Source organism: Musca vetustissima, unplaced genomic scaffold (assembly GCF_032173495.1).
Source record: "Musca vetustissima isolate MV318-11 ecotype Yass unplaced genomic scaffold, APGP_CSIRO_Mvet_v1 utg12623, whole genome shotgun sequence".
Lineage (NCBI taxonomy): Eukaryota > Metazoa > Arthropoda > Insecta > Diptera > Muscidae > Musca > Musca vetustissima.
This window is the reverse complement of record NW_026877613.1, coordinates 33,387-47,909: the sequence shown is the minus strand read 5'-3', so window position 1 is coordinate 47,909 and position 14,523 is coordinate 33,387.

Here is a 14,523-nt window from a genome sequence, read left to right as displayed (position 1 = left end):
TAGGCCCAATTCAGTACGTTATACCAAATTTCGTGCAAATCGAAAGATATATAGGGACTTTGGTGCACAATTTACATGAAATCGGACGAAACTATATATGGGAGCTATATCTAAATCTGAACCGATTTTTCCCAATTTCAATAGGGTTCGTCCTTGGGCCAAACAAATGAGCTGTGCCAAATTTCATCCAATTCGGATCATAAATGCGACCTGTACTTTGCTCACAAAAATACATGGACAGACGGACGGACGGACATGCTTAAATCGACTTAAAAAGTGATTCTATGCATATTCTCAAAAGGAACCATGGGTCTACCTCGTTTCCTTTTGCCTGTTACAAACATATGCACAAAGACATAATACCACATGGTACACCACAGTGTGGTGAAGGGTATAAAAAGTCTGCGTTCAGACATTGTACACATTAATTTTGTGGTTTAACATTTTAGTATTTTTAATTTCGAACATAATGGTATTCCGATTAATATTTCGAGATGTTGCCAGCGGATTGAAAAATGTAATATACACTCCACCTTATGGGGGATCGATAAACAAAAATCTTAAAAAATGACATTTTGTTTGTTTCTATGCGTCAGTACACAAAAACTCCGGTATGCAAAATGTACACCAGTGAATAAGCAACACACATTTTTAGTGGAGTTTGGTATATTTTAAACGACTTAATTCGGTTAGTCCGTTGAGCTTCAAATTTTTGGGTTTTTTTTCTAACTAGGTACGTTGCATTGCGGCTTTGGGAGTTTCTCGAGGGGACATTGATTTGAAAAGTTATGTTGCCAAAGTCCATGCAATGTTTGTAGCCATTTTGTGTCATAGAATAAACGAAAAAAGAAAAACATTTTTGAAAAACAGTTATGTGTAAATGCCCAACAGAGAAACTGTTACCGTATAAATGGTTTAGACCAAAAAAGGAGCCGAAAACAAAGAGGGCATTTCAAAACCGATAAATTGACTAACTGCGAAATTTATTACTTAAATTTAAAGACAAGAGCGCTTTGTGTGCCATTTACTTGAAATCGGACGAAAATTTGTATGGTTGCCGATTTACAGCAAACTAGACACATGGTGTTCTAGACATAATTTCTAACAATAAGAACGTCCAAAATTCCAGCCCGTACGTATTTCACACTTGAAACCAAGGTACCCAATCGGTTGATACCATTCAATGGGGACTATGTTATTGTTAATTGTCGGCTTTTGAGCTTGTTCATAATTCGAGATAATTAAATGATCAAATTGCCAACAATGGCATAGAAACTTCGACACAGCGAATATGAGGGGGGACCTATAAAATATACATATATCTACATATATTAGAGCCCGCAATTCCAAATTTGTTCCGAAAATGCGGGGAAATTGTTCGAAAAAAGTAAGGTGCAGTTTTATGGATCTATGCTAAAATTTGAATAGATACTTCTATTTAAAATACCACACATCTTAGAAGTATTGACAATGTATGTGTACAAATTTGCAAAACTTTATCTTAAATGGTGAACTCAACAGGCAGGCGGACATGGACATAGACATAGAATTGTTCCTATCAAGAGTTGTTATACGTTATGGGGTTTCCGATTAACATTTCGATGTGTTGCAAACGGAAAGACAATTGTAATATACAATTGTTTCCATGTCCTCCATGGGTCTCCATAAGGACCCACAAAACCTTACCTCGTTAAATCTCCCGATTTAACGACGATCGGGAAGGTCTATTGTCAGCAATTGGCAAAATAATCTTTTACGATGATTGGGAATGGATATTCTCGGTAATCGTGACGACGATTTAAGGGTGATTGAGAGCGCCTATCGTCGGTGGACGGCTACGACGGCTTTATATAGTTTAGTAATACATATGTACGAATACTAAGTCGAAGCCTCTGTGTGGAACAGTAAACCGAAGTGCCTGTGTGGAACACTAAGCCCAAGTCTTTGTGTGGAACAGTAAGCCCAAGTCTCTGGATGGAACAGTAAGTTGAATCCTTCGCGTATTACAGATTTTCGAAGCTCTGTCTGTGTGTATGTATTTATGTAGGCGCCACCAAAAAGAATTGCGATTGATCGTGTATGTGCAATAAACATCCACAACACAAATGAATGATACTAAAATACTTATTTTTGCGGTGTAACAACCTGAATGAGAATTATATGGTAGTGAACGTGGGTAAAAGTCAATGCTTTCGTTGTTGATAATCATGGGACGTCATGCAAATTTGTTGCTATGGTGGATGGAGCGATCGTAGGTGTTACTGTATATATGTGAATATTGTCACGTTACAAATCTCAACCAGTAAGGAAAGTAGTAAAGTCGGACTGGGCCGACTATATGATACCCTTCACCACTTTGGGTATATTCTACATATGTATCCTAACATATGTTGAATATATCTGAACCGATTTCAGGGAAGCTTGCCAGAGACTAATATATATTATCAATTCAGTACGCTATGCCAAATTTCGTGCAAATCGAAGGATATAAGAGACTTTGGTGCACCATTTACATAAAATCGGACGAAAATGTATATGGGAGCTATATCTAAATCTGAACCGATTTCAGGAAACTTAACACACATCATTCTAGACCTAATTAATTACGCTGTGCCAAATTCCGTGCAGATGGAATGATATTTAGGGACTTTGGCGCACCATTTACCTTAAATCGGACTAAAATATATATGGGAGCTATATTTAAATCTGAACCGATTTCCAGGAAACTTAACACACATTATTCTAGACATAATTCATTACGCTATGCCAAATTTCGTACAAATCGAAAAATATGTAGGGGCATTGGTGCACCAATTACCTTAAATCGGATGAAAATATATATGGAAGCTATATTTAAATCTGAACCGATTGTCATGAAACTTTTTACACATCATTCTAGTATCAATTCAGTACGCTATGTCAAATTTCGTGCAAATCGAAGGATATAAGAGACTTTGGTGTACCATTTACATAAAATCGGACGAAAATGTATATGGGAGCTATATCTAAATCTGAACCCATTTTCAGGAAACTTAACACACATCATTCTAGACCTAATTAATTACGCTGTGCCAAATTTCGTGCAAATCGAAAGATATTTAGGGACTTTGGCGCACCATTTACCTTAAATCGGACGAAAATATATATGGGAGCTATATTTAAATCTGGACCGATTTCCAGGAAACTTAACACACATTATTATAGACATAATTCATTACGCTATGCCGAATTTCGTGCAAATCGAACGATATATAGGACATTGGTACACCATTTACATTAAATCGGACGAAAATATATATGGGAGCTATATCTAAATCTGGACCGATTTTTCCCAATTTCAATAAGGTTCGTCCTTGGGCCAAATAAGTGACCTATGCCAAATTTCATCCAATTCGGATCATAAATGCGACCTGTACTTTGTTTACAATTTAACATGGACAGACGGACGGACATGCATAAATCGACTTAGAAAGTGATTCTATGCATATTCTAACCAGTGAGAGGAGCAGTATAGTCGGACGGGGCCGACCATACGATACCCTACACAACTACCACGGAACTCTAATTTTCTGCACACGTTTATTCTGATCGTGGGCAATATTTGGTAATAGTTGCACCCTCTTGCCCGATTAAAGATGGACAGCACCTCTTCCTTACACTGACATAGGGGTCTTCATTGGCCAGAACCCATCCTACATGCAAAATTTCGTGAAGATTGGTCCATAACTGTGGCCTGTATCGTGTTTACAAATTATAATGGACAGACGGACGGACGGACACACATGTCTAGATCGACTCACCTAGTCGATATATGACGATCGGTATACTTAAAGGTGGGTCTAGGATCAATATTTCGCGGCGTTACAAAATTTTGGGGCTACACAAAGCTATAATACCCTGACAACTTAGTTGTGTAGGGTATAAAAAAACCATGTGTCTATATCGTTTCCTTTTGCCTGTTACAAACATATGCACCAAGACATAATACCCTGTACCACAGTGTGGTGAAGGGTATAAAAACTAACGTCTTGCAGTATATAGATTACAATTCAAGAAAATATGAGATTATAAGATTCGATGACGAGGATTAACTACATAACTCAAAAACTTTACGTACGTACTTCTAGATTCTTAATATACCTGCCAACGGCATTCAAACCCATAAAGATTTTTTCACCTACCGAAATCTTCTTGCACTGTGATATGTTCGAGGTTAATATTTCGACAAATCATTCATATATATATTTTAGATATTCCTCATTAATATCTAAAAATAAAAATTAAATTAATACAAGTGTGCTTGATACCCTACATAACTACCACTTAACGTTAACTTTCTGGGTGTCTTTATTCAAGCATGAGTAGTATTTCGGGATTTTTGCATCTTCTAGATCAACTTAAGGTCAACAGCATATATTTCTTGTCCTAGCAGATATGATATGATCGACCAACAACTTGTGTAGAGTATAAATAAGTTTGGGTAAAATGCAGCTCGACATTTGTCTGATCAAAAAACCACGCACCGTAAAAAGTTTGGTTCAAAGAGCACAAAACTATTAATTTCCTTTCGTTCAGAATTTCATTTCCCCTCTGTATTTTCCAAAACATAGATACATTCATTTAAATAGCAATCTCCCAATAAAATGTGTTCAAACGTGATTGGGCATAAATTCAAAGGCTGATACAACATACCAAAAAAATATTCGTATTGTTTAACTAATGAAGTTAAACACTTCGATACCAAATATGTATAGTCTTCCATTGGCTGGAACAAAATCACACTCAACTTCAAAAGAGTTTTAAAATTTTTGTGGCTACAAAACAAATGTCTGTCAAGTGTGGGTACCACAACTGCATGGAGTAATTCTTCCACATTTTGTGGTTTATAGTGTGGACAATTATTCGGAAGCCCCACGTCCGTAAAAAAACACAGAGGCATGCACATAGGAATGTGTGTATGTGATTTAGTGGTGTCCTTCTACTGTCTGTGTGCTAGTATCCGCACAACCACATGTGTGAAAGAGAAATTTTTCCTTTTCGAAATCTATGTTGGCCAGGCAAAAGGATTTAGCCGAATCATCATTAGAAAGGGACTAACTTTTGTCAGTCTCCATGTGGAGACTGAAAAGTTTAATTTGTTAAATCATTTTTAATTGAGTCGATTTGTATGTGTGTGTGTGTATTAGTATATGTTTGTGTTGCTTGGCCTTTCGTCTTCATGAGCAGTTGCAAAACTATAATTAAATTCAATTTAATAGTATTTTATGCAAAATAAATTCAGATTGATAATTTAAATCAATTAAAGTTTGATGACCACAAAACAAATATTGTTTGTGGTTATTCATGCATTCAGGCAATGAATGAAATGCCATGTTAACATAATTTGAACATATGGATTAAATTTGTTTTTATTTCCAATCAATAATGTGAACAAGATAATGGGCTGTTGAAATTTCTATGTAAACCATTAAAATTTTTGTTGGTAATTTATGCAAAATAAATTCTTATTGTAAATAAAATTTAACTTATTGATTTTTCCATGGAATCTTTTAGTGATCTGAAAATGTTGGATATTATGTCTGTTTGCATATGTTGGTAACAGGAAACGAGATATAGACATGGTTCCTTTTGAGAATATGCATAGAATCACGTTCTGAGTCGATTTAAACATGTCCGACCGTATGTATGTCTTTCTATATTACATTGCAAACCAAGTACAGGTCGCATTTATAATTCATATTGGATAAAATTTGGCACAGCTCAATAATTTGGCCCAAGAACGTACCCTATTTAAACTGGTAACAAGTGAAAAAAGCGTTAATTTCGGTCGGGTCTAACTTTGAATACTCTCCACCATATGTATACTGACAGATATTTGCAATGAAAATATAGGGAACATGCCAAAAAGGGACCTACACTTCTACAAACCGATTTGTGTAAACCAAGTTGTACACCAAATACAAATTTCAGCAATTTTTAATGGAGGTTTTTCCTAAAATCCCTAAAAACTGGTGGTGTGGAACATTCCCAAAATACTGTAATTTAAAGGGCACAGTTATATGAGGTACTCTCCAATGCACCCAGGTTTTATTTCGGGGCGTTGGGTGGAAGCTTCTGATTTAATATGAAAAATTTCATTGCAGAAAAACAATTTTTATGAGTACGTCCCTGGAGGCTATACCTTAAACGGAACCAATATTGATTATAACGCTCAGGAATTATCGAACATTTTTAGTTATCGTTATATGAGGGGCTATGCCTAATTGAGGACTGATATAGCTCAATTTCGAAACTAAAATTTTTTGCATCACAATACCTTCCTTTACCTTTGTGCATATGTTTGTAACAGGCAAAAGGAAACGAGATAGACACATGCTTCCTTTTGAGAATATGCATAGAATCACTTTCTGAGTCGATTTACTCATGTCCGTCTGTCCGTCCATGTATTTTTGTGAACAAAGTACAGGTAGCATTTATGATCCGATTTCGATGAAATTTGGCATAGGTCACTTATTTGGCCCAAGGACGAACCCTATTGAAATTGGGAAAAATCGGTTCAGATTTAAATATAGCTCCCATATATATTTTCGTCCGATTTAATGTAAATGGTACACCAAAGTCCCTTTATATCTTTCGATTTGCACGAAATTTGGCACAGCGTAATGAATTAGGCCTAGAATGATGTGTGCTGAGTTTCATTAAAATCGGTTCAGATTTAGATAAAGCTCCCATATACAGTATCGTCCGATTTTAGGTAAATGGTCCACCAAAGTCCCTATATATCTTTCGATTTGCACGAAATTTAGCATATCGTATTCAATTAAGTCTAGAATGATGTGTGCTAAGTTTCGTGAAAATCGGTTCAGATTTAGATATAGCTCCCATATATATCATTCGATTTGCACGAAATTTGGCAGAGCGTTCTGTATTAGGTGCAGAATGATGTGTGCTGAGTTTGGTGAAAATCGGTTCAGATTTAGATATAGCTCCCATATATAGTTTCGTCCGATTTTATGTAAATGGTGCACCAAAGTCCCTATATATCTTTCGATTTGCACGAAATTTGTCACAGCGTAATGAATGAAGTATAGAATGACCTGTCTTAAGTTTCTTGAATATCGGTTCAGATTTAGATATAGCTCCCATATATATTTTCGTCCGATTTAATGTAAATGGTCCACCAAAGTCCCATATATCTTTCAATTTGCACGAAATTTAGCACATCGTATTCAATTAAGTGTAGAATGATGTGTGCTAAGTTTCGTGAAAATCGGTTCAGATTTAGATGTAGCTCCCATAAATATTTTCGTCCAATTTAAGGTAAATGGTGTACCAAAGTCCCTTAATATCTTTCGGTTTCCACGAAATTTGGCACAGCATAATGAATTAGGTCTAGAAGCCGTGTTAAATTTCCTGAAATCGTTGAAATCGGTTTTAGATTTATATATAGCTTCTACATCTGACCAAATGAAAAAATTAGTATAGGTTGTAGAATGACATGTTTATGGATCCAATTTCATTTTGATGGTCCTTTTAAAATGCGACGTCTGTTAGGATTCATCGGTTGAATATACCCAAAGTGGTGAAGGCCCCGTCCTACTTTACTACTTTCCTTACTGGTTTTATATGGGAGTTATTATATGCCTGCAGACAAAATACGACTCTATGCAAAATTTTGGCGATCTATCATTCGTTTAGACGCTAGAGTGATTACAACAGGCAGGCGGACAGACAGACGGACGCACAGACGGATACGCTTAAATCGTCATAGAAGTTTACGCGGTTTCAGAATATATATACTTTATAGAGTCGGAAATGATTATTTCGATGATCGATTGACAAAAAAACGGGTTCTTAAACAATCCACAATATTTTGACATAAATGTCCCGTCTTATTTAGAGCGCTTTCATGGTTCGGTATTTTCGGCATATTCATGGTCCTGGTAGTAGCATTATCCAACCGAAATGGATGTAATTAGGAATTTCGGGTTCTTGGTGAATAATTATTTGGTCAGTGCAGGTCCATGCTTCAACATACCCCCTGTAAAAGTCCAGCTAATATTAAGTAGTGAAGTGGCTGAATTGTAAATAAATGTCACGTCTTATTTAGTGTTTTTATGGTTCTAAGAAATTTATCAAAATATTGATCACTTATAGGGGAGGTACCAGAAGGAGTTCCTCTTGATCTAGGTTGTTCGGACTTCACTTAAGATTGATAGAACAAATTTTGTTTTCTTGAAAACGGCTACTACATAGATTGTTGCCTACAGGGAGCAGAGCTGAGTGGTAGCGAACAAATTAAATAAAAACCAAATGATATATGATACCATTCACCCCATTGGGTACCAATCTGAAATTTATGAAAAATTGAATGTCAATCATCGACATATGTAAAAGATTTACATATAAATGGAGACAGTGCGCAATCAAAAATTTATCTCGACACAAAATCTAAAACCTAATTCAGTACTTTGTGCAAATTTTTTTCTCAATCGTATAACCATCCATAGTATGGTGCACCATTTACATAAAAGCGGACGAAATTATGTATGTATGGGAGCTATATCTAAATCTGAACCGATTCCACCAAAATTTGGCAATCTGGGCCTAATTCAGTACTCTGTGCCAAACTTGATCTCAATCGGACAAATGTGGGCAGTATGGTGATCCATTTACATAAAATCGGATGAGACTATATATGGGACCTATATATAAATCTGAATTGATTTCAACAAAACTTCGCATCTATCAATATAGACCTAAATCAGTACTCTGTGGTAAGGGGTATAATTAGGGGATAGTAAATGGGATTTGGAGGATAGTCTCCTTGACCCAAGATCATTGAAGCGAAATTTTCGCTTCTAAATTACCAATTCTGCCAAATTAATACTTAAGTTTCAAAACGTCGTAATTCCGACATCGAACATCGAATTTTGTATGAGAGAAATAAAAACGAACAGTATTTTGGTTCGAGGAAGATGTATGTTGCAGCAAAAGCAGAGGCACCATGATGTCATCAATGACGAAAGCAAAATTTATTAGTATTGCGTTCCATCTTCATGATGAAATGAAAGAAAATGTGCATGTGGAGAGAGATTTGTACAGATATTAAGAGAACCACCTACCCCATTATATTTTTAATGCACAGGTAAATAAACATAAACTTTGTAACAAAAATTAGCCAAAAATAAAGTTGTTTTCTATAAAATGATACTGGACTAAAAAAATTTAACACTTTGTGGGGAAGATATCCGAAATAGTGAATGGGTGAACCTCATCTTTAAACTTGATGTAGTCTTATTAAAAATATTATGATGGGCTAAGTTTAAGGGAACCCTCCCCCCATTCACGATTTTTTTATATTTAACATTTTAAATGGGCTGGTAAATGAATACCAATGCTTGTTAAGGTTTGTAACTTTTCACATATATTTGAAGATTTAAAAAAAAGAAAAATAATTTACAAAACTTGTGTTGTTGTTTTTTGTGATCAAAGAAAAGTCCTTATTTTTGATGGCGGGCATGATAACTCCTCACTGGAACATCGGAATCCGAAAATTCCAACGGTGTTAGAAAGAGTGCAAATCTAGTATTATTGACTTCCCACAACAATTAACAAAATGGCGGAACTTTGAATTTTTTTAAATTCGCATATTTTTTACCACAAACTACGTTAAAAACTAAGGAAGTTCTTCACCGATTGGCTTTATCCTAGTTCATACGAGAGCTATACACTCCCAGAAATTTGGAACCGATTGGATTAATAGTTTTTGAGTTATCGTGCCCGCCATTCGCAAAAGAGAAAAACGCGTTTAAAGTTTGAGAACCCATTAGCCGTCACTTTATGCTGACACAATAAATCGTCTATATCTTCAAGAGTTCTTGAGATTTTCACTTGAATTTTTGTAGGGACATTCTTGAATTAGAGTAGATTCGAATTAAATCAAAACAAGTGAATAAGCGTTAAGTTCGGCCGGGCCGAACTTTGGATACCCTCCACCATAGATATACTGACAGGTACTAGAAATGAAAATATATGGAACATACCAAAAAGTGGACCTGTACCGACATTTCTATGTAAACTATAATACAAATTTCAGAAATTTTTAATGGATAATTATACCCTCAGCCTTATGGCTAATGAGGGTGTATACAATTTACACCGTGAAAATGTGCCTCATCGAAATATTGGTTCTAGGCCCCATGTTTCTTTGGACCAAATCCGTTTCAGAAAATTTACATTTCATCCAAACTTTGCCAATCTTATTATTTCTTCCAAACTTAGTTCAAATTCGAAGATGGGGAATATCGGTCCACTCCTTCTGGTACCTCCCACACAGGGGCTAGGTTTAAATACGGGTTATAGTTCATATATAGTTCATTATCGAACCTTACGTTCTAGTTTTTTATCTCGATATCCTCCACAGGTGATATAGTTACAACAGAGTCTTAGAACCAAACCCAAAACGCGGAACAAATTGCATAACTATTTTAATATAAAAAAGGGGTTATAAACTTTTTTGTAGAGAAATTTGTTACCATATTCGACTACAAAATACCACATTTCAGCGAATTCGGTTGAAAAACGTGCTCAAGAACCTCAACATAGCGAAAATTGGGGGTACCCTTATATGGGGGCTACCAGAAAAATTTGACCTATATTTATAATTTTTGGTGGAGATATTTGGCACCCAATAGGATCCAAATGTACCAAATTTCAGCGAAATCGGTTGAAAAACGCGCCCAAGAACCCCAAAATACCCTTATATGGGGGCTATCCGAAAAAATGGACCTATATTCATAATTTTTGTGGAGAGATTTGGTACCTATTAAGAACTCAAAATACTAAATTACAGCTAATTCGGCGAAAAAATACGCTCAAAACCCCCAAAATACTGAAAATTAGGAGGTACCGTTATATGGGGGCTACCAGAAAAAGTGGACCTATATTTATAATTTTTTGTGGAGACATTGAGTACCCAATTGAGTACCCCAAGAACCCCAAAATACCGAAAATATGGGGGGTACCCTTATATGGTAGCTATGCCTAAACGTGGACCGATAAAGCCCATCTTCGAACTTGACCTGCCTGCAGACAAAAGACGACTCTATGCAAAATTTTGGCGATCTATCTCAATTCGTTTAGACGCTAGAGTGATTACAACAGACAGACCGACGGACATGGCTAGATCGTCATAGAATTTTACGCTGATCAAGAATATATATATACTTTATAGGGTCGGAAATGATTATTTCGATGAGTTACAAACGGAAAAACAAAATTAATATACCCTCCATACTATGGTGGAGGGTATAAAAATGTTTGACCCCGAGAATGGGGGGTCCCCTTAAATGAGATTTGGATATTCCGTTTGCTTCATATGATATTCACATGTTTTCAAAATATTGAACCTTTATGGTGGAGGAGATACTAGAACGAGTGAAGCGACAAGCCCCCACTTCTTATCTTGTTTAATACACCATTCGGTTAATATTAGATTAATAAATTTTCAAAGTTCAATGGACAGTTGGGTCTCATATTCGGACCTGATCTAGACATGGTAAAAATATTATTACTATGTGCATAGTTTCAATGAAATTGGATATTCCATAGGCTGTAGTCCAGATAGTCCGTTTGCGTGATATTATAAAATTAATTTTCATCAAAATTTTGACATTTGGTGGGGGAAGTACAACAAAGAGTCGACCGATATTCCCCATCTTCGAACATTATTTAAGTTTGGAAGAAATATTACGATGTGCAAAGTTTGAATGGAAACGGTTACTCCCTTCGAGTGCTATTGTGCGCACCAGACAGGCAGAGGGACGATCATTTGTAAATCTACCCGAAATTGTGTGAACCAAATTTGATCCAAAATAATTGGAAGTCGAAAAGCAATATATCGGGGAGGCACAAAAAAATTTAGCAAAATTTATATACCTACATTAGCCATAAGACTGAGAGTGTAATAAACTGCTGTGCCAAATTTCGTGCAAATCGAAGGATATAAATGTACTTTGGTGCGCCATTTACATAAAATCGGACGAAAATATATATGGGAGTTATATCTAAATCTGAACCGATTTTTCCCAATATCAATAGGGTTCGTCTTTGGGGCAATAAATCCCCTTCACCTTGTGAAATATGTGACGTTCTGCATATAATAATGGCCTCTAGAGCCACTAGAAAACCTGACAAAAATAAAGTTTAACCGAAAATTATTAGGAGTCGTCCTAGGACATAACCTCAACTTCATGTAAAATTTCAATGCGATCAGCACGACATTTTCGCTCTCTAGTGGCGTAATAGTAATATTAACAATATCATAACATATAGACACCTTTAAATATTACGTATAACTATAGTGTCCAGGACCAATATTTCGCGGCGTTACAAACTCTTGGAGCTGCACAAAGCTATTATAGCCTAACAACATAGTTGGCATATAAATATTCCGCCCCATTTTTATACCCTTCACCATACTGCGATACAGGGTATTATGTCTTTGTGAATATGTTTGTAACAGGCAAAAGGAAACGAGGAAACGGACACATGGTTCCTTTTGAGAATACTCATAGAATCACTTTCTTAGTCGAGTTACGCATGTCCGTCCGTCTGTCCATGTTAAGTTGTAAACAAAGTGCAGGACACATTAATGATCAGAAGTGGATGAAATTTGGCATAGGTCACTTATTTGGCCCAAGGACGAACCGTATTGAAATTGAGAAAAATCGGATCAAATTTAGATATAGCTCCCATATATATTTTCGTCCGATTTAATGTAAATGGTGCACCAAAGTACATTTATATCCTTCGATTTAGGTCTATATCGATGATTTAGGTCTAGAATGATGTGTGCTAAGTTTCGTGAAAATCGGTTCAGATATAGACATAGCTCCCATATATATTTTCGTCCGATTTAAGGTAAATGGGACACCAAAGTCCTATTTATATATTTCGATTTGCGCGAAATTTGACATAGGAATTAGGTCCAGAATGATGTGTGCTAAGTTTCGTGAAAATCGGTTTAGATTTAGTTCCCGTACATATTTTTGCGTTCGATTTAATGTAACTTGTGTACTAAAGACCCAAAGTTGTACAATGTACAGAAGTTACTATATCTGAATGCTTTGTACGTTGAAGTATTTCTGACAACCACTTTTATAAATTTGTTCGCTCAGGACAAGTGTATTTACAGAAATGTTATTGTGGTTTCTGTATTTGTATTTAAACTTCATGTTGTTCTGCATGTTCATCGAGATTTTCGTGCCTTTGATATGGAAATCTATCCCTACCAAAGCTCGTGCGAAAAAATCGGGTTAGATTCAGATTTAAGTTCGCTCAATGTCATGTTAATGTTCCTTCGAAAAGGCAACGTCTGTAAGGATACATATGTAGAATATACCCAAAGTGGTGAAGGGTTCCATATAGCCGGCCCGTCCGACTTTTGAACTTTCCTTACTGTATTTTTTTTTAAAGATTTTAGCCTCCTTATGTTCTGTATGTTGACGTTCCATAGCCCAGTTGAGAGCATAAAAGAAACCTATTAGCAGATAATTTGTTACATTACATATAAATAACCCGTCCAATTTAAGAAATTTTAAAAACACATCGCCACTTGCATTTCAATATTATGACGTCGAAAAAAAAACTCTAGACCTCAATTAATGCATAAATTGTTGCCAGAAACACCAGACAGTACCCACCAGAAAATGTCCTTCATTGTGTGTATGTTATTGTTATTCTGTTGGTCAACACGTATGCACTTGCTTGCTGGTTTTGTCCAACTTTCCATTACTGCTGGGAGGAAGAGAAAATTGCATTAAAACATCATACCAATTAAAGTGGTCGTTGCATTTCTTCAATCACTGGGACCGGGAGGCATTGTCATTTCACAGACGTTGTCATATCCAACAATTTTGATATGACGGGACATTACATTTTCTGTCACATTCACCCGACCAGAACAGAACATTTTCTTAATTGACAAAAACTCATGAACATTTTCAAGAAATCACTGCAGTGGAAAATCCTTTCATGCAAACGTGTTGTGCTCCTTAACTTTTATGAGGTCAGCATTTAAGCAGATAATAAGCAGCAATTAATTTTACAATAAACTCGACACGGAGTTATTATGGCAAAAGTTAATCGTAGACAATGATAGGGTTAAGTTAAAAGAGTGCAATAATAGTGTAGCAGGGGGCAAGACTGCATTTCATGTAAATTAAATTGTCATTAACCATTTTTTAATCGATGTAGTTTATACGAACTTGAAAAGAATGTCGTGAAGACCAATTAAATGGGGCGTTAACGTTTTATTCCCTCCACCATAGAAAATTTACATTTAATTTTCATGACATTTTAAACCCCACAAGAAACTTTACTATAGTGCAGCTAATGTTCCTGGATGAGTGTGAGTAAAACTTCCAATGAAAAGGACAAGGAAAAAACGTCGATAAGTTAAGCCTCACCGAACTTTGTATACCCTCCAGCTATATCTATATGTCTATATTTATATATTTT